The following is a 22039-nucleotide window of genomic DNA, read 5'->3' as shown; positions in this document are numbered from 1 at the left end:
TCATACAAAAAGTAAGAATGTGGCATAGGAAAGAGGATGGTAATCAAAGCAAGAGAAAATCTAGCATAACTACTGAGAGCTCAAGAACAATGGCAATGGGTTTTTGATCCCATTGCAAGCACTGGCTTTGTGGGAGCCTAGGCAGTTTGCATGCTCACCTTACTAGACCTGGATGGAGGTGGGTGGTCCTTGGACTTCCCACAGGTCAGGGAACCCTGATGGCTCTTGGACTGACGAGGGAGGGGGACTTGATTGGGGGAGGTGGAGGGAAATGGGAGGCAGTGGTAGGGAGGAGGCAGAAATCTTTAATAAATAAATAAATTTAAAAACGGAAAAAAAACATTAAATCCTGTAGTTTATTTTAGCACTGTAACCTTGTGCTGTGGTTTGCTCCCCAAAGATCTTACACAACTTCTCTATTCCCTTGCCATTTGTAGCCCATATGGCCACCCTCTGAGACTACAATCACTCGTCCCTTGTGTCTGTCATTAACAAACATTTCATATACCTGACATCCCAAAGATCTTTGTGTCTCTGCTGCAACTTCAACCATATAGTCTCACACACATCATTCTTTCAAGGACTATCTGCAATGGCATTGACTCTATCACACTTTTCCATGACCCCAAAACTTTTACATTCTGCACGCTTACACAACAGCACCACATGGATGATATCCAAGATCTGTTATTATCCAAACCCTTTGTGGCCATGGTTTAGGTCATCTCTGAGTGTGTGGGAGGTTGAATGTAGGATAACATTTATCTAGATGAACTTGCATACACAAGACAATCTAGGTACCTCAAAGCTAAGTCGTTCAAATGAGTTGAAACTTTTACATGGTTCATTTTCTGATAAATGGAGTCTGACAGTTCCTAAGATGTCATCATGATGTCTTTCTTGCTGTCATGATGCAAAGTATCTAATATCTTTTAATTGTAATGATCACTTTAATAGCCATAGCCTGTATTTTTATAAATTTATACTCATTTTTGTTCTTTCCAACCAAAATCTCTTTGCCAAAGTTTTCTGACACATTTATCCCTCCTAACTCACACCGTGAATCTTTCTAAGAACAGTGAATAATACCAATGTGTTTATGTTAGCAGCACTGGGTGGTGGTGGCGCCTGCCTTTAATCCAAGCACTCGGGAGGCAGAGTCAGGCAGATCTCTCTGAGTTTGATCCCAGCCTGGTCTATAACAGAGCTAGTTCCAGGACAGCTAAAGCTGTTACACAAAGAAACCCTGTCTCAACTCCCCTCCCTTCGAAATTCCTCTACCAAATAATGCATTTTACCAGTTTTGTTTGTTTATTTATTCATTCATTTACATGTGATGAGTATTTTTCCTGCATTTCCATATTATGTTTTTTCAATGCCCACTGAAAGAGGTCTGAAATGGTTGCAGATCTTTTGAGACTGGAGTTACGGGTGATTGTAAGTCATAATGTTGGTGCTGGGAATTGAATACAGATCCTCTGCTTAAGTAGCCATTATTTAAACTGCTGAGCTATCTTTCTAACCCTAGCTCACTGTCGTCTTTAAACTATGCTTCATTAAAGATCCTGAGGCATGGGAAAAATGTAGAGAAATTATTTTTCGGAGTGTAGCACAAATGGCCTGTAGGCCTGTTCCTAATTGATTCCTCTCTTCTATCTAAAACCAAATGAGCCTTTACTCTTCTTGTTCCTATTGATATCCTGCTCTCCCGAATTGTCACACATTTAAGTCTGCCTATAACATCTAATCTTTTTCTAGAACACATCTCCAAATTATTCCACATTCAACCTACAATCAAGTACTGAAGGTTCCACAACCACATTGTCACAGTTGTTCAGTACGATGACCCATTTCTCGGATCTGTATATTTTTCCTGTAACTGTTTTCAGTGGGTGGGGTTTTGTAAGTTCTTTGAGCTTTCTGTATTAATTAGTTACTCATGTGTCACTGTGTGAAAACACCTTGCATAAATATCCTAAAGGAAAGAAGGCTTTATTTGGGCTTGCACTGTCAGAGGGTCACACCCATGGCCTCTTGTCAGGAAAGCACGGCCGTGAGGATGCCAGCCACAAGCTTCTTCAGTTCACCTCATTGCTGACTGCGAGGAACAAGGGACATGTCACTCCAAATAACACTCTGCATGTGACATACTTCCTTCTAGCTAGATCCCACCCCTATGACATTGCCAAAACTCCCCAGAAAGGTTCCTGCAGCAAGAGACCAAATCTCCAAAAAATAATGACAATAGTTTCCTTTAGCCACACCTTATAGCTAAACTATAACAGAATATCTTTAAATTTAAATGCTGACATAACAATGAAGAACACACAAAAGCAAAACAAAACAATCAAAATTCCCCCAAACAACAATCATAAAAAACATTGACTCTGTTTAGGCAAATTTTGTAACTGAGACTGAGCTCTTTGCTGTCAAAGAACATTTCTCTGAATTGGGCATGGTATCTTATATTGGCTGAAGGAGCAGAAGGAGCACCCACAGAATTTATCCCTCCTTCTTTCCATGTTTCCCTCTTCTCTCCTTCTGTCTTTGCCTCCCTCCCTACACCCCTCCCTCCTTTATTTTGATAGCGTTTCTACTTTTTTTTTTCCTTTAGTTAGACAGTTATCACAATGTATCTACATGAAAATAAAACTATAATAATTTTCCAAGCAGGAATATAGCTGTAAGACAATAAAACAGAAATTAATAGATATTAAATCACATTTCAGTGATATTTGTCTTTTATTCTACCACTATTTAAAAGTGGCAACTTGGCTCTTACAGCTCAGAAAGCAGGAATGCCTTTATGAGACATGTTTTAGGCATTTAAGATTAAAACAGGAAGTCTTCTCCCAATCCAGGATTCATATGTATCCTTTCCAAAAGAACAATAATTGTTGCATGTGTAATAAGACTTGATATTACACTGCACACAGGTAACTTTGCATGATACAGGTGGCTATCTATATTAGCTAAGTGGTCCTATAAGATCATGGCTGTCTTCTCACATCTTAATGACAGGATGTGTGTTCAAAAACAGAGCTAGGGGCCAAGGCAATGTGATCCGACTCTCACACAGAAATTAGAAGGTATGCAATATGCTTCTTAATGTTTACCTTTCTAAATGATACCTCTCAAATCTTATGAGAGACATTTCTGAGTTACAAAGATGGCAAAAAAACCATGTAGTTTTTAAAATGTAATACATATTTGAAAGAGAGAAAATATTTCTCAGTTTTCTAAGGTACTTGCTAAAGTGAAAGAAGTAATTTTCTTTATTTTCAAAAGGGATACTTAAATCAAGTATATATAATTCATGTTGGTCCTTACCTACATAACGGGTTCATTGTAGCTCATAATTTCCCTTAAGATTACCACCAAAAGGATTCCCATTTTACTTTTGCCATATTGTGCTATAATAATAGGGGCTTCTGGATATTGGAAACTATTCTATGGTTACTTCTTATATATTCTTCTTTTCACAGTGCAGCAATTTATTTTGCTAAATTTTAAGTTTTCCAAGATATGGATCATGTTGACTTTTTCCTCTGAATTTCCTCAGGGTATGTTGTGTAATTCTTTCAAACCCAGTTAATGTCCCTTAGCTACTGCTCTCAACTGACAAAATGATTGCTGTTTGTCCTGAATACTGTTTGATGTTAGAAAGACATCTTTGCTTGAGTAATGTCTAAATCTATTCCCTTTGTCATTTCCTTTTTTGTCATCAAAATTAAGTGCATTCTAGAATTAACCTTTTTTCTCAAAAATATCTTTGTATAAAGTTTTGAGATATATAACTGAGACAAAAATAATTTTTCAACTCCATTGAACTTCTCAATTGAAAACTATGGTTCTGTTTCCCTAATTGAGGGAAAATGGCTAGAAAGATATCTCAATGATGGTAAGTCTTAAATGATGTGTGTGTAGAATAGACATCCTCAAAATTCATATTCATCCATGGGCTTAATACTAGCTTTTGCTATCCTGGTAATAATTCATCAAATGTTGGATTTACTGAAAAAATACCCTATCTTGATTGTAAAAATGTCCAATTCTTATCTTTTTTTTTTTTTTTTTACAAAAAGAAGCTAAAAAACATCTGTTGTTCTAATGGACAAAGACATTTGGCACACTACATTAGAAGTAAACTTCTTGGGAGCGGGAAATCTGCCTTATAGATTTGTCCTGTCACCAAAGATTTGGGGTTATTGCCCGGGCTTTGACAGGCTGGCAATCTTCAATGTACTAATTAAAGGGATAAATGGTAGAGATAAGCAAAGAAAGGCTTAAGAGAGCTGTATTGGGTAGAGAAACAAATAGGAGTCCAGTGACCCGCGGCCATCTTCAGAGTGCAGCTATGATGTTTGGGTGTGAATAGAGAACAAGAAGTAAAATACATGAGCAGATCTAGTCTAGGTCGCATTCCAACCATCAGTGACCCACCATTGTCTTCACTGATGCCTGCCTTGCCAGGATCAAGCTGACAAAAGTGTGTGTGATCTCCCTGGGATAAGCATGCCTTCTGCACCTGGCTCCAGCATTTTACCCTTTTCTTGGTGTTGAAAACTCCCAATCCTTTACTGACCACTGTTTTAATAATCTGGTAACCAAATTATGCTTGCGTCTGCCAGAATGGTTACCTTATAACCTAGCAAATGCCATGCAATATACCAATATCTTGTCAACTAGTAAAAAGGGATATAGAAAAATATTTATTAAACTGTGTGTAAGTTCTTATAGTGTAGTTTGGCCGTATTTTGTATTAGCCCCATATGAATACTTCTGCTTTGTCTGTGGCTAATCCAAAATATCAAAACAATATTGATGTCTTCTGTGGTAGTCTATGAAAAGTGCAGGGCAGCCATCAGGGCTAGGATCTTCCTTGTGCTGCACAGAGACTTGTTTCTGTAGGTCAATTTACTGGAGGCCCTGCAAGGGTAAGTACTTTAGGACATACACCTGTTAGCAATGTGCTCAGTAGTCCTGTTTGCCAATGCTCCGCTGCTCTGCTACACTCTTAAATAACATCTTATAAAGCACTTGAGGAGCCTCCCCTCTAGTTTTTGTATCCCTGGATACAATGTCCAAGGAGAAGCTGTGAGCAAAAGATTCAAATATGCAATCAATCAAAATAACACTCATAGAGTCTCTCCCTCAGTATTTGACATTTTGTTGACATGCTATCAGAGTACTTCACAGTTGACTGGAAAGCCATGAAAACAATTACTGGGTCACTAACGGGAACTGAAAGAGAAGAGCCTTTCAAAACCAGAGCCCTAAAATATTGCTGAAGCTGTAGCATCCTGGAATAAATGCAGAGCTCTTGAAGGGCGTAATAGAAATTGCACAATGCTGTACAAAAGCTACTTATATGAGAAAAGGAAATTAAAAAACTACTAATTTTTGATTTTGATAAGGCTCATTAGTCATTTAAGGTTTCTTTGAATCTTTCTGTGTGCAGTAAGTCCTGTAAAGAAATATTATTACATAAATAAAAGTTAGCAATACCATCTAAATTTAGTAACCATACTGTCTGTGATAGCGAATAATTATAACATGGAATTATATCTTGGTGGAGGCCTTTGATAGAGAAAACATTTTGCAATTTTAAAATATATTATTTCTGATGATATCCATGGATTATTGAATAAAAATGTAGAAATCCAGGAAGGTACAATGTTAAGAGAAGGTATGTTATGGATATAACCAACTATTTTATGATCGAATTTAAAGACATCTTCAAAGGGCAGAACTTATTTCTTGCCAAAAACATGTTACTGGGAAGCTTGTAGACCCTAAAGGGAAATCTTTCACAAACACTTTACTAATGAACATTAAAAACTGACTTTTGAATATTTATTTTCATACATTTGGATTATTGTAGTTCTCAGTTGTCAACAAAGAATCTTTTTTTTTTTTTTGCAATGGATGATGGGTGGTTAATCCAGAAGCTAATAATTTGTCAAAGTACAGAGAATTGGTGTTTATGGGGTGCTCAGCCAGAAGACGGACATTAGTATCTTGCCCCCTCCCTACAATTCTGAAGAACATCATGGAAAGGGGGCAGAAATTTGTCATTTTTCATTCCAGCTAAATACATTAATAATTTAAAAATATGTTTTGGTAGGAGGAAATTTGCCACCTCTAGGCATCTCTTAAGAGGTACTCAGACAATGCTTGTTAATGTCTGAGTTTTCTATTATCTCCTGCAGTGCGTGTGAGCAGGAGGAGTGATGGTATAGACTTGTATTGAAGATGATGTACAGAAGAGATACTGAGGGTCACCAGGAAGATGAACGTCTCTATTTTCCTCTGCTTGAAAGAAAGAGAGAGAGAGAGAGAGAGAGAGAGAGAGAGAGAGAAAGGGAAGAAAGGAAGGAAGGAAGGAAGGAAGGAAGGAAGGACAAAAGAAAGAAAGAAAGAAAGAAAGAAAGAAAGAAAGAAAGAAAGAAAGAAAGAAAGAAAGAAAGAGAAAGGTCTGTAGATCTGAATGTCCAAGAACTGAGATTAAAAAGAAAGAGATTCTCGTGTGGAGTCCATGACAATCTATTCAGTATGTCAGCCCAGTTTTTCTGCCATTGTGTAAATGTTCTTTCCAGACGTGCTGTAAACACTGATCATGGATCAGAGTTTGCAGAGAAGGAACAGTCAACTTCCATACAGTACCAGTATATGCCACACAGTTTTTAAGCTCAGACTTTGATAACCTTATAGATGGTGTGTGCACGTGTACATGCGCACACATGTGTGTATATTTATTTCATACAACAACCAAGTGAAAACACACTCTTCTATGAACTTATTACCTAAATGGAAGTCATAAGACCTAGAGAAGTTAACTTCCAGGAGACTGATCTTTCCAATGCCCTCTTCTGGTGTTCCAGGCTTTTCTGTATGTGATAACCACCCTACTTTACTCGTGCTTCATTTTATAAAACATACATTGAAATGGTTTATGATTTATTTTATCTAAGCATGCGAAAGTCAACTCATCTTATCCACCTAAAATATTTGACAGTATTTATTTTGTTGTTCAGAATCTGATAGTTTATGTAATGATGTATCCTCTGTTTTATCTAGAACAAAGAATCAACTTTATATTTACAGTACAATTAATAGAAATTTATTATTAGGGGTCTCTCTTTCAAAATAATTGTGCCGAAACAGTTCTTCACTATAAATAAATAGATGATAATTTAGGGGACTGATCTTTATGCTCTGAAATGACACTTCCCAGACTCTACAGAAGAACCTTGCCCTGGGAGTGCTACCCGGGCTCTTCCTTGTAGACTTAGATTCGAATGGGGCTTTAGAATTTATATTTCGAATAAGTATCTTTCAGGTTTCTCGTCAGTCATAGACATTTGTGACTTTGCTCACTGTGGACTTTGAAATGACTCTGACTTCTACGAAGTAAATTATAGCACTAGAGTCTGCTGTGTTCAGTGTCAAGCTGTAGCGTTCACCAGTTGAGTGAATCCTAACAACACATTTATCCAGATGAACAACTGTTTTCTATTTGTGAGATATGAACAAAGTTCTTGAAGAAAGTAAGGAGTACACGAAGCAGTGTTTAGAGCAGCCGTCAATAAGCCAGGGCATAGTAAACACTTAGTAGTGACTCCTCTCTTGTGGGTGCCTGTTAGAGTATTTGGGAAATGCTCAGAGGGAATGAGCACCATGTGCGAATGGGGAGCTTTTGATGAAGACTAGGGGTAGGTGGAAATGGAAAAAAAAAATCTGTATACGAGGAAGAAATTTGGGCACGCAAAAAAAATCATGCTTTTGAAATTTATTCTGTGTAATATCCTCCTGGATATGCATTAAATTCCAGGTGCTGTATGGCAGTGCAGATGGTACTCCCATGCAGTGTTCTTTGCTGCATTTGGTTGTTCACATGGCAGGATGTAGAGAAGTGTGGCTATGGTCAAGTTAGCTCTCATTTGCATATTCATTGTAGACTCTGGAGTCAAAGGCCGGTCTCCATTCTAATCTGTGAAGTTCCTATCCACTTTAGCCTAGCTTTTCCCAAGACGCTGGGCTCTCCCTTCCTGACCTCAAATTCACTTGTCTGTTTAAAGTTAATTAAATCTTAAGAGCCACAAATGGGAAGCTTCCCTTGCCGAGGCCCTGTGTCCTCAGGTCTATTGTAACTCGTTCTTGGAGTGGTAAACAGCTCTGGCTTGATTGCTGCAGATGATATTAACTGCTTTTATTTAGCACATAATCTTTATTTGAGTACTGAGTCAGAAGAAAGTAGCTAATTTTTATCTTCTCATAGGAAAATGTCCTTAAAGCCCTAAGATGGTTAAATGCTGCAGTTTCACATCTAGTGTCTTTTCCTTGGGGTTGTTTCTCCTGGGACCACTCTTAGACCTGTAAAGGGACCCTCCTCCTCTTACTCTCTCTGTCTCTCTGTCTGTCATAATCCATTTCTGCCCCAATGCTAGTTAACAACCAGAAGTTAACTATATATAAATATCTACTTGGACTCAGTGAACTCATGGTATCTTCAGAAGGTGGGAATCTATTGGATATTAGAAAAATAAGCAGAATAAAACTTTGAAAAAAACTTTCCTTGGTGTTTTGCCAAAGCTGACTAAGACCAAGTAGATATTTATATATAGTTAACTTCCGGTTGTCAGACTAGCATTAGTGCAGAAATGGATTATGACCTAAAGTATCGTATACCATAGGATCAATTATGTTGTAATTTAGAAGAAACATTATGACAGTTTTACATGTAATAATATCTAGGGCATATGATTTGTATAGATAGATTTTACTACAAAACTTTTCTATCATACTTTGCATTGAATGTTAAGTTTCAGGAGCTAGAAAACATCATTTTGTGTGAAGTAACCCAGATACAGAAAGGCAATTGTCACATGTCCTCACTCATAAGTGTTTTTTAAACGTAAAGCAAAGAAAACCAGCTCACAAATCATAATCCCAGAGAACCTAAACAACAATGAGGACTCTAAGAGAGACATAAATAGATCTAATCTACAGGGAAGTAGAAAGAGACAAGTTCTCCTGAGTAAATTGGGAGCATGGGGACTGTGGGAGAAGGTTGAACGGGAGGGGAGAAGCAGGGAGGGGAGCAGAGAAAAATGTAGAGCTCAATTAAAAGAGAGAAAGAGAGAGAGAGAGAGAGAGAGAGAGAGAGAGAGAGAGATACCATGAGCTCAATACATTCTCAATATTTTCAAAGCATTTGCAATACTATCATTTATAAAACTATTTTTAACGATATGTATTTTATCATTGATTGAAGGAGTGAAATGGGTCAAACAGTCCATTTTCCTAATTGTCCCACTGTGCATTGTTTGATGAACTAAATAAAGAAGATAGCATTAATGATTTCCCTTGATTGAATTTAAATAATAGTATGGATTTTATATATTAACATTTTGGATATGTAGACTAGAGAAAAGTGAGTATGATCCATGAATGTTAAACACTGACCAAAGGAAGATTACCAAACCAAAGACACGGAGCTTTAATAGTCATGGCAATAGTAGCAAGAGTATTATGGTAGGTGTGCTGATCCCCCAGGCCAGGATTTGTACGGGAGGGTGTGGATGCAGAGTGGAGATTGCACAAAGAAAGAAATATGTTTTAATTGTTTAACTATTATTTAAGATATAATTACATAAATTTCTCTTTCCCCTTTCTCCCTGAAATACTCTCTCAAAATAATGACCTCTTTTCTTTTTATTATAGATGTTTCATATGTGCATACATTTATTAATACAACCTGCCTAATACAATTGGTTCCATCTGTATGTATATATATAGTATATATAATGTTTATGCTACATATATATGTGTGTGTGTGTGTGTGAATTCAATGCTGAGGATTGAATTTTCTAAAGGAAAGAACCCTGAGCTCAAAATTTCTGCATTTATTTTAGTGTTTTACTGTGTAGGGTTTTTGCCTGCATGTGTCACGGCACAGTGTACATACCTGGTCCCTCAGCGGCATTGTTAGATTAATTAAAATGTAATCATCTTTCCACATATCTTTCTTTCCTTCAACCCCTCCCATATCTGCTATGGAATATTTTAATTCTTGGGTCTAGGAAATGTCATAGTCTTCTGATCTGGACACAATAAGCAAGTCACTGAGGAGTACAAGTGACCCTTGGCAGACTGCCACCCAAGAGTCATTTATACATTGCAGTTCAATTTATACATGTTGTCTCATTTAATTCAGACAAAAACTGCCTGAATTAGAAATGATTTTCACACACAATGGGTAAAAAGTGCGAGGCTGCTCACAGAACTTGAGTTTCCCAATATATACAACCAGCTGGACACAGAGACATATGGCTCCAGCCTTCTGTGTTCTACGTTGTACCTCAGATTTCCTCTTGGGAAAGTAGTGCAATAGAAAAGAGAAGATGGCCTCGTGGAACAGTTCCCGCTTCCAGGTGTGAGATCCTTCAGGAAGGACGGCAGTGCACTCTATGCTGGGGATTGTAGCAGTGTATTCTTAGCAAGCTCTTCTTGTCCTTCTACTTTTCGATACTGTGTTTCTCTTCTCACTAAAAAGTGGGTTCAAAATTCCCTGAGATTTGTATCTGGACTTGCTCCCCCTCACTGCTGTGTCTGCGGAAGATAAGCCTGGGATGCTGTCCATAAAGTGCAGATTAGAAAGTGCATCCTACTGTCCTCAGCTCCCTTCTCTCGTGGCTAAGATTCTTTACTGACAGATGGGCAATTCTGAGTTTCATAGTTTCAAGAAAAAAAGAAAAGAAATAAAAGAAAAATCAATACCAGAAAAGAATTTTTTTAATGTGATTTAAAGTCAGCTAACCCAAATAGAAATCATTCTTTATTCTTCCATTTGTGTATTTTTAAGAAAACAGCTAAGCTAAGAGAAACCTGCCTACTGTGACTTTATTTATTACTTAGTGGTACATTAGAACAGCTCAGCCCTTCACTAGCCTTTCCTTTACTCTACCTCCAGGCAACCCTAGAAATACTTAGCTTGACTGCATAAGAACCACACCAATTGGAGTCATTTTTGTAGATCCTTTTGCAATTATGACAAATCACTTAGAAACACAAAATGATTACTAATATCATCAGCATGCCTTAGATTGACTTGGCTATTAATTTTCTTTGGTAAGTAAACTCTTCTTGGAAGATCATTCTTCTGAGCCTTTCACTCATTGTTAACCAGCTGTTCATGGAGTGAAAGCTTTGGCAGGTTCTTTGCAAACAGTGCTTCCTTAGTGAACTCAGTTAGTTCAAATACATTTTAGGACAATTTCTCAGTGGCTGTGGACTGTCACACCATTGGCACATTCAGATACATCATAGAACAATTTCTTTAAAGTGCCTTTTTCCTAACATCATTTTATTTAGACTCGATTTTTTTGTTGTTTTTCAATTTTTGATTTTAGTTAATAGAATTTTATTTAAAAGGTTAAAAAAATCAAAACGTGCTCTTGTTTCCATAAAGGGAATGTAGAAATTTTAAGAACCACCAGATAAAAATTGTCAAAAGATTTTTTTTTTCAGAAATATTGACTGAACACATATCATATGCTTAAATTTTGATAAAAGGCACTCAGTAAGCCAAATCTCCCTCTTATAAGTGGAACTCATTTAAGAACATGATGTGTATGGGTTGGCGAGGTGGCTTAGACTTAGGAGCACATGCTGCTCTTACAGAAGACCAAGCTTGGGGAGTGGGCATGCCAAAAGGTGTTAAAGGGAATCTGACAACCCTGGTCTCCCAGGACCCTACACTCATATGCAGTACCACCTCATATACAAATAACCATATACTTAAAATTAAATCATTTTCTATAAAAATCACTTGACTTGTAAAGAAAGAAGGTTAGTTTTCTATAGATAATATCACATCTAGGAATAGAAATGTAACTGGTCTTTCTAAAGTTAGAACCCTAAGGTCCACAACCCATCTCTGATATAGTTCCTGTGTAGATTTCCAAGTCACTGTAAAAACCCTTTAATTACAGGAAGGCATTTTGGGACAAAATGTTGATAAAGCTCTTTATGATAAAAAAAAATACAACACAAGGGAAGGGAAACCTGTTAATGACATTTTCATAAGCTTTGAAGTGTTGGGTCTTTCATATGTTACATTGTTTGGCTTTCCATGAAGGCAGGATACCATTATTCCTTTTGTTCCAGTTTGTATCAGACCTCTCCTCTCTTTCAGCTCAAGCTCTGGCTCTGACATTATATTTCCTAGTGCTTTTGGCTCCTCAGACTATATATTTTGTAATTTTTCCCTTGCTTGCTCTTTTTCATTGTAGACCTGTACAAGAGTGATTAGTAGTAACCAAGCAACACAGTCAATATTATGCTGTCTTGACATCTCCTCTGCCAAAGTAATTAGTACCAAACTCTTCATTCTAGCCTCAGGCAGAGTCTTTTGATAAGAGCAAAAAGCACATTTTCTGCCAGAATATTACAAGAATGGTCCCTAGTGCTGTTGCTACTATAGTTCCCGTGTAAAATCCCTTGAGCTGTGCCTACGTAGTCCACATTACACTCAGTGCTGGTCTTCCAATCTCCCACTAACCTCAATACATTTAAAGACTTGCTTACAACTACATTAAACTGCTTTCCTAGTCCAAAGGCCCAAAGTCTTCCACATTTCATCAAAAAACAGAATGGTAAAAACAGCCACAGCAATCGCTCACTCCCTGGTACCAGCTTCTGCCTTAGCTATTTTCAATTGCTCTTATAAGGCACCATGGCTAAGGTAGGTCACTGAAGAAGAGTTTATTGGGGGATTGCAGTTACAGAGGGTATGTCCATGACTATCATGACTGGGAGCACGTCAGCAGGCAGGCACTTGAACAGTAACAGGGGGTTTGCATTCTTCTGCCCAAGAAGGAGGCAGAGAAGGGGGAGGGGCGGCATTAGACTATGAGATGAGCTACCTGGGAATGGCATGGGGTTTTGAAAGCTCAAAGCCTAACCCCAGTGGCATACCTCCTCCAACAAAGACACACTTTCTAATCCTTCCTAGGTCAACCAGCTGGGCCCCAGATATAAGAATGCATGGCACTATGGAGACGGTCTCATTTAAAGTACTGCAGTAAATTATACTTATTACTGAATTATATTATTTTGCAAGATAGGTCACAGTGAAATTCAAATGCTAATAAATTCTATACTCTGGTGGAACTGAGCATTCTCAAACACCTAACTTTGGTTTTGGTATTGTCTTTCTGAATCTTGGAGCAGCATTAGGGATATTATTCCAGTGTTTAGAATTTAGCATCAAAATGCCTGGAAGCAACCCAAGGTGGTGGAGACCATGATAGCTCTCCACAATGACATCCCCTATCATGTAGAGCAATAGTGAATTTAATTAATCTCAAGAAATTGTGATTATAGTTATATGTTTTCTTTTCTCTCAAACAATGACTGCTACTTTGGAGAACATTAAAAATAAAACTACTGAGAAATGTACATTTTTACACTTACAATAATTATTAAATACTAGGAAATATAAGTTTAATTTTAAAATGTATATGTAATATTTGTTTATTAATAGCAGAACTCAAAATTCTTGCTTAATTTACCTCTAGAAAAATCTCATAACAATATTTATTACTGATTATCAGTGATGTTGTCTAAAATGGTTTGGATTCTGTGATAGCTTGTGTTGTTTAATCATAATTAAAGGGCTTGTTTTAATTATTTTAAAATTATACAATAAATTATTTATATAATCACCCCAAAAAACTCTTGAAATGTTAGTCAACTTTTTCCTATTATAAGTAATACTATTATGAAGAAATATGTCATAGTAATTAGAACATGAACTTTTGCACCTTTAGATTGTGTGATTAATAAACCACTCTGACCTTGGTTTTCTAAAATTAAAAATAAAAACACTTGCAGTTCATAAGTGAAGTTATTATTGACAATAATACCTTGATCCTTAATAATGAGTATTTAAATATAGTTGTAAAATAATCTTAAAATGATAAAGTAAGGGTATCATTGGATTATCTCCACAATTTAATCATAATTTAAGTAAAGAGAAATGAATTAAAATTCTTTATGAGCATTCTCAGAAATATGTAGAACAGATGATAAAGCATTTATTACAGAGAGTCTAGTCGGGTATGGTGGTGGTGCAGGCAGTTATTCCAAAACCCAAGAGACAAAGGTACAAAGATAGCTTAAGGCCAGCATGGTCTATATAACAAGATGCTATAAACAACAATAGCTAAAAATGCTGAAAATACCATAAAAAAATCTATTAGACCTTAAACTAAGTAATGTCTACTGGCCCCACTGGAATGGTAGGATAGCATCTCCGTGCATGGCTCTCCATAAAAACATCTTATTGAACAACTGATCACATAAAAAAAATATTTTGATTGGAGCCAAAGAAACCAGCTAGGAAGAATAAGAATCTTGGGATTACTTCATGCCAGAGAAAACAATAATTCATAGATCATTTAATAACAAAAGAAAATATTTTCACAACAGGCATCTGACAGTGTAGTAGTATGTGTGTATGACTCAATAACAAAAAGCTCAAAATATATAATGGTCAACAGGTGCATAAAAAAAATAACCAACAAGATGGAATTCAAATCAATGTGAGATATAATGTAACCACTTTTGCTATGCCGATTATCAATAGATAATAAATTGCAAGTTTTGTCAGCTATGCGCAGCAGAGAGAAAATTGACATATGTTGTTCAGAATATAAATTAGCATACTCATATGGAAAACAGTACAAAATATTAAAGTTTGAGTAGCCATGTATCCCAGCAAACTACCTACTGGTTATATATTTAAAAGAAATGAACAAGTCTGCCAGAGACATAATTTCACTTCTGTGCTCATTACAGCATGATTCACGATGGCCTGAATATTGATTCAATCTATACCAAAACACATGAATGAAAACAGAAAATCACATTCAAACACACAATAGACTAGTATTCATACTTTAAAAGGGAAAGAAATGTTGCTGTTTGTGACATAAAATTTGTAGGCAATTTTCAGTTGTCCATAGTTTTTTTTAACCAACCTACCTTTTTCTCCTGTACTTCCCCTCCTCCCCCTTCACTAATGAGCCCCCATTTCCCATTTTCCTATCAGATCAATTTTATTCTGTTATTCCTTTTTACTGTCCTTCCACATTTTCCTGAATTAATATCTCTTCTGCTCCCTAACAAGTCCCTTGTTTCCCTGTTTCTAGTGTCAGATCCTTTGTCCTCTGCTATTCTCCTATCTTACTTCCCAAACCATCATATGTCTAAAGATTTGGAGCTAGGAGTTTCCAATAAAATCAACATGTGATGTCTGTCTTTCTAAGTCTTGGTCACTTCATTCAAGATGAGATTTCCTAGTTCCGTCCATTTACCTGAAAAGCTCATGATTTTGATTCTTATTAACTGCTTAAAAGTATTCCATCCTGTGTTCTTACCACATCTTTATTATTCATCTGTTCATTGTAAGACACTAAGGTCTTACATTGCTTCCATTTCTTAGTGGCGATGAACTTGGATAAGAAAGTATCTGTGGAGTGTGATCTCAAGTCCTTTGGGTATATGCTAAGGAAAGGGATAGTTGAGTGACATCTTAGGTTTATTTTTAGTTTTTAAATAATTTTCCGCAAGAATTTACATAGCATGTGCGCCATTATTTCAAGAGAAATAAGCCAGGTTATATATACAAGGTGTAAAGACTGTGTGGTTACGCAAATACATAAAAACTGGATTGACTGTTAATCTAGCCAGTGAAGTAAGGCTCTCATTTCACAAAACAGCTTGTCTGTATCTTCTTTTTATTCATAAACACAGTCTTTGAATAAAATCAGAAGTTGAAATTCAGGTTCAAATAATAAATTAGATATTTATTTATCGGTGGGGAGAGTCTCATTTACCCAAAGTTGTCTTCCAACTCACCATGGAGCTGAAGATGGTAACTTCTGATCTTCTTGCACTGATCTCTTTAGTGTTTGAATTATAGGTGCACACCACCTTGCCTGGATAATTTTGACTCTTGATGTGCATTGATGAAATTTCTGCTTTAAAGTGCTGCTGCATTATACTTTTGCAAAAAGTCAATGTACATTGAGCAGTATTTCTTAGCCAGTGTTATGTGTTGTTATGTGTATCTTTCTAAATCCGATGAGAGTAAAGCAATTATTTTCATTTGTAATTTTCTGAATTCTATTAGGCTCAAGTGGTCTTCAGATTGTTATTGATGGTTTTAGTGTCTGGATTCATAGTTATGCATGCCAATGTGCACTGCATGGGCACCGATCCTTGGCATTTTTGCCAATATATAAGATGGTATTATTTTCTTGATGATTTATGAAACTTTTAAAGTTAAATATATGGGCTCTAAGCCAGTGCCGTGCTAAGCCACAACAAATATTTCACCAACTATTTCCTTACTTCTTTAATTAATTCAGCTTTTTGGGTCTTGAAATTTATTTGAAGGCTATCTTTGTGCCGACATAATTCAGAGCTCCTACTTAAATTGTTGCACTCCAATTTACTGAATGACATGGTTTTATTTGTTATTTGTTATTCTGTGCCATGTTTAATTATTTAACATGTTGAATCTGTATGACTGTTCAATTGTCTCTCTTGACTTTCTATTTCTTATTTATTATAGTTTCATTGTTTTTAAAATTCTAGCCTCACTCTGTATTTGCAGTCATGTTATCTATTTCTGTCAATTCTCATTTTGTCCCAAACACCCTTATACTTGGGTGCTTGTATGTTTCCACTGATATTGAAAATTTGGGTTTAATATTATTTGACCTTACAATTTTCTAAATTACTATGATCATATTAATAATGAAATCATAAAATTACATTTTAACTTCTTATGAAGTTAGTGGAAGGTCTTTGCTATTTGTTTCGATGTCTGCATTTTAAAATGACTTCTTGAACTTTGCATGCAAATGGACGGAAATAGAAAACACTATCCTAAGTGAGGTAAGCCAGACCCAAAAAGAGGAACATGGGATGTACTCACTCATATTTGGTTTCTAGCCATAAATAAAGGACATTGAGCCTATAATTCGTGTTCTTAGAGAAGCTAAATAAGAAGGTGAACCCAAAGAAAATCATATAGGCATCCTCCTGTATATTAACCTTCATCAGGCTATGAAAGGAGACAGAGACAGAGACCCACATTGGAGCACCGGACTGAAATCTCAAGGTCCAAATCAGGAGCAGATGGAGAGAGAGCACGAGCAAGGAACTCAGGACCTCGAGGGGTGCACCCACACACTGAGACAATGGGGATGTTCTATCGGGAACTCACCAAGGCCAGCTGGCCTGGGTCTGAAAAAGGAGGGGATAAAACAGGACTCGCTAAATATAGCGGACAATGAGGACTACTGAGAACTCACGAACAATGGCACTGGGTTTTGATCCTACTGCACGTTCTGGCTTTGTGGAATCCTAGGCAGTTTGGATGCTCACCTTACTAGACCTGGATGGAGGTGGGTGGTCCTTGGACTTCCCACAGGGCAGTGAACCCTGATTGCTCTTTGGGCTGATGAGGGAGGAAGACTTGATCGGGGGAGGGGGTGGAAATGGGAGGCGGTGGCAGGGAGGAGGCAGAAATCTTTAACAAATAAATAAATAAATAAATTTAAAAAAAAAGTCATACAAAGCTAAACAGTGATAAAAATGGCTTTTTCGAAGTAAGAAATGCTAGATCTAAGAGGTACTGATGCTGCACTATTTTAAGAAACCAAAAGACATAATTTTGTGTAAAGAACACAAAGAGACTATTAATATTTTATAAAACCACAATTTGTGGGCGATGAGCTATTTAAGTGGATAAATATGCTAGTTGCCTAAGCCTGATAATCTGATTTTTATCACAAAGCTCACAGCGAAAGGGGAGAAACAATCTCAGGAAGTTATCCTCTGACCTACAAAGAAATACTGTGACATATGTACACACACACACACACACACACACACCACTCACTGATAATATGTAAAACCAATTTTAAAATAGATAAATAAAACTCCCTTTCCAAATTAAGTGTTACATACTTTGACAAAGCATGATTTGGGGAATGTTACCATTAAGTATGTTATTCACTTCTAATTCAGTTATCTCTCCTGTTAGGTGGTTCATAAATTGGAACTTGTTTTTAAACAATGGCAAGTCTTACTCTCTCTGAAGAGTCGATGGGGAGAAGGTAGAGGGAGTAGGAGGAGGTGCAAGAGTGGAACTGGGATTGGTATGCAAAATTTCAATTAAATGATAATAAAATAACAAAAAATATTTTTAAAAAAAATCAATATTTTCTGCTAAACTCAATGAACCATATTAGGCAGCCATCTTTTCTCTGACCTTTTGAGGTAAGATTTTATATTAACCCATTGACTAATTTCAAGCATCCATTTCTAAGAATAAATCAAATTTTGTCTAAATTAGTGATATTTTACTTGGGCTTTTTTCTGGTGCACTCATAAGTAAGACTGGCATGTTATGATTTTTTGTTTCTGTAGCACTGATATTATCTTGTCAGATTTTATCAACAGGATTATGCGTGCCTTATGACTGTTGAAGTGGTCGTAATTCCAATCAAACAGTTTTGGATTTCAGTCAGCCTCCTAATGCCTCCAGAGCAGCTTGTTCTTTACAATGTTTCTGTGTACAAACTGTTAGTTCATCTGGATGTGTTAGTCTAGACTCTTAGATGCATGATGCATGTAACTTTGCTGCTTTGGGTCCTGACGTTGGGAGGAGTAGAGGAGGAAGAAGTTCCTTATTTAAATTACAAGGCAGGAATCTGAAATTGCTTGAAAAGCTGAAACCCTCACAGACTAGAGTCTTAGCGGCTGGAATCACTTCACACTTTTCAGGCAGCTCAGATGTAACTAGCTAATTAGTGTATATATTTCCTCACTCAGCTCTGCAGCTCCAATCGGGAACATGGGAAGCCTTCCACTCAGCATGAGTTACAATTTCCCCATTTGGTGGAAGAGACAGGGAAACTGATTACCAACTCTTATTTTAGCATTTTTCCATTTTTACATTGCTGGGAGGGGAGTCCCATAAAGGAAATGATGTGATGTAAAGGAAGGTAGGGTGTTCACACGCGCTGAAACTCAGAAAATACCATTAAAATAAAAGGTTTCAACATGATCTCTTCTGGAATGTGCCTTCTTCCTTCTTATTATCTAATTTCATATGTAAAGTTTGTGTGCCACAACTACGTGCCCCATGCCCAACGGAAACCCAAGGAGTATGTGTGCCATTCCTACATGCCCCATGCCTCATGAACCCAAGAAGAATAAATTGGACTGGCTTACACATAGATACCTGGAAAGTCAGAATGACCCCAAAGCCAGGTATCTGTGCTTGTTCCCTTTCATTTGTTGATGGTTCACACTATCCTTATGGACGCATCCCTGTTCTTGGAGTCTGGCCTGAGCTTCAGTATATAGTATTGCAGAAAAGAAAAAAAAAAAAAAAACAGAAGCCACAGGTACCTTATCTCTGTGCCTGTGTACTTTTATGGCCTTTCTTGACTAAAACAGTACAAATTCAGTGTGCACGGGCATCACACAAAACCCGATGTTAAAAGGCAGAATCCTTCTAGGATCATTTTGTGGTGAATGGTAAGTCTAGAATATAACCCACACATCATAAAAACAGGGTATGCATTTCCTGTTTTAGCAATGTTCACTGAACAACCACTTAGAGAATTATTAGTCTTATATAATATTTAATCACAATGAGTACCTCTTGAGTAGAGATTTTAAATGAGGGGCCTGATACTCAAAGAAATTACGTAATGTACTTAGTTTTTATGACTACTTAGAAAAAGATTATGTTTCTCTGTTCTTACTCCTGTTGTCTGCATACTGGCTTCTGTCTGTTCTTTGTTGGGATTATCCACGCAAGGAATGAAGAGTTCACAGGACTGTGGGGCTTGGTGGCTTTCCCCCCATGGTTTTCTCCTCATGGTTTTTATTCTTGAATGCTAATGAACTATTTTTTTCACTGTATATCCATGATGAGCACATTAGGCAGGTTCTGACAGAATCCATTCTGTTGAGTCTTGTATAATTGCATTTGTGAGGAAAACCTTGTTACCCTAAGACATAAGAGCAATTCTTAGGCTGTGTAAGCCTGAACTATTGATTCTTCTCTTTCTGTTCATTGTATTGTCTGACATTTTAATTTTTTGCATGGTGCCCCCTTCCAAAAAGCTCAGTGGGGATGACAAAATCATGCATCTCAAGTGATGATAGTAACTCTAACACATTTAATTATCATCGGGAACCTGTAGCATTATGATAGATGGTTGTTTATGTGTTTCATTCAAATATGATTGCTTAATAATCTCTGAAAACTCTTGGCAAGACTTTTTTTTAATAATGAGATTTTTTTTCACCTGGAATAAGAAAGAAACTGTGATAATTAAAGAAATGTTGTGGCAATCCGATTGTCAAACAATATGCAAAAATTATTTTTAAAAAATATCAACATATTTAAATATAAGGCTATTCATTATTAGAATATGCTGTCATGAGCCATATATGAAGTTTTCTACATGCCAAATAACTTTAATCTATGTTAAAATTATTTTAATTACTTTGACCTGTAGTAAAATTTCTACATGACGCCACCTAGTGGATGTATTGATAGTTTAAGCTATTAAGTGTACTTAGAAATCCTAATTCTAATAAATAAGCAACATCAGACCTAAATATATTTCAAAGTACTATGTTTATGTCAGTTAATGGTATAAATATGGTGAATAAATACCAATTAATAATTGATAATATATTTGGAATTTATAGCCAATTGAGGAACAAAGCATGTTCACACTAAGATGCATGCACAGTGAGGAAGTAAGAGTTTCTCTCCCCCTGCAGCTTACAGCTCCAGGCTCCCCTGCAGCTTACAGCTCTTGACTGCCTTGCCTCCTCCAGACATTTCACCCCATGCATTTTCTGGTAAAGAATAGCACAGAAGGGGCAAGGTGCAGGCCATGTGCTTATAACTCAGGAGGTCCAATAGGATGTTCTTGAGTTTGAGGTAGCCTGGATTATCCAGTGAAACCCTGTCTGAAAAATACGTCATACTAAAGTACTACAAAAATGAACCAAAGAGAGTCCAATTCTTCACTAAACATTTTTGAAAAGTGGGGGGAGAATCAAAAAGGTTAAATATTTGAAACCAAGTACAGCAGCAAATGGGAATAGGCAAAGTGGTGTACTGCTCAGAAACATAAAGAAATAGTAATTTCTTTTTCCCCATTTCTTTTTTATTTTTAATTTTATTTTACATTCCAACCACAGTCCTCCGGTCCACCCCTCCTTCCACCCTCCTCCTTTACCTCCTCTCCCCAGCTCACCTACCATTCACTCTTTCCAATGGGTAAGGGCTCTCACTGGGAGTCAGCAAAGTCTGGCATACTATGTTGGAGCAGGACCAAGCCCCTCCCCTGCATTAAGGCTGAGCTTGGCGTCCACCCTAGGGAAAGAGTCCAACAAGGTAGTTCATGCACCAGGGATAGATCCTGGTCCTAATGCTAGGGGCCTCTCCTTAGTCCAAGCTTCATCACTGTTTCACACAGATGGAGGGTCTAGTTCGGTTCCATGTAGACTCCACAGCTATTGGTCTAAAGTTAATGAGTTTCCACGAGCTTGATTCAACTTTCTGAAGGTTCCCCAACACGATCCTGACCTCCCTTGCTTCGTTTGGTTTCACGGAGTTAGGTCTGGTATTTGGTTGTTGATCTCTGAATCTGGTTCCATCAGTTACTGGATGAGGGCTCTATAATATTTGGGGTATTCACCTATCTTATTACAGGGGAAGGCTAGTTCGGGTACCCTCTCCACTATTGCTAGGAGTCTTAGCTGGGGTCATCTTTGTGGATTCTTGGGAATTTCCCTAGCACCAGGTTTCTCACTAACCCCACAGTAGCTCTCACTGTCAAGATCTCTCATTCATTGCTCTCCCAGTCGGTCCCTCTCCCTGCCTTGACCATCCCTGTTCCCTCATGTTCTCATTTCCTATCCC

This window comes from Alexandromys fortis, unplaced genomic scaffold, assembly GCF_014885135.2.
Source record: "Alexandromys fortis isolate MF-2015 unplaced genomic scaffold, M_Fortis_MF-2015_v1.1 scaffold_2_26212498_36691700, whole genome shotgun sequence".
NCBI classification, from domain to species: Eukaryota; Metazoa; Chordata; class Mammalia; order Rodentia; family Cricetidae; genus Alexandromys; species Alexandromys fortis.
Note: the sequence above shows the minus strand (reverse complement) of the source record.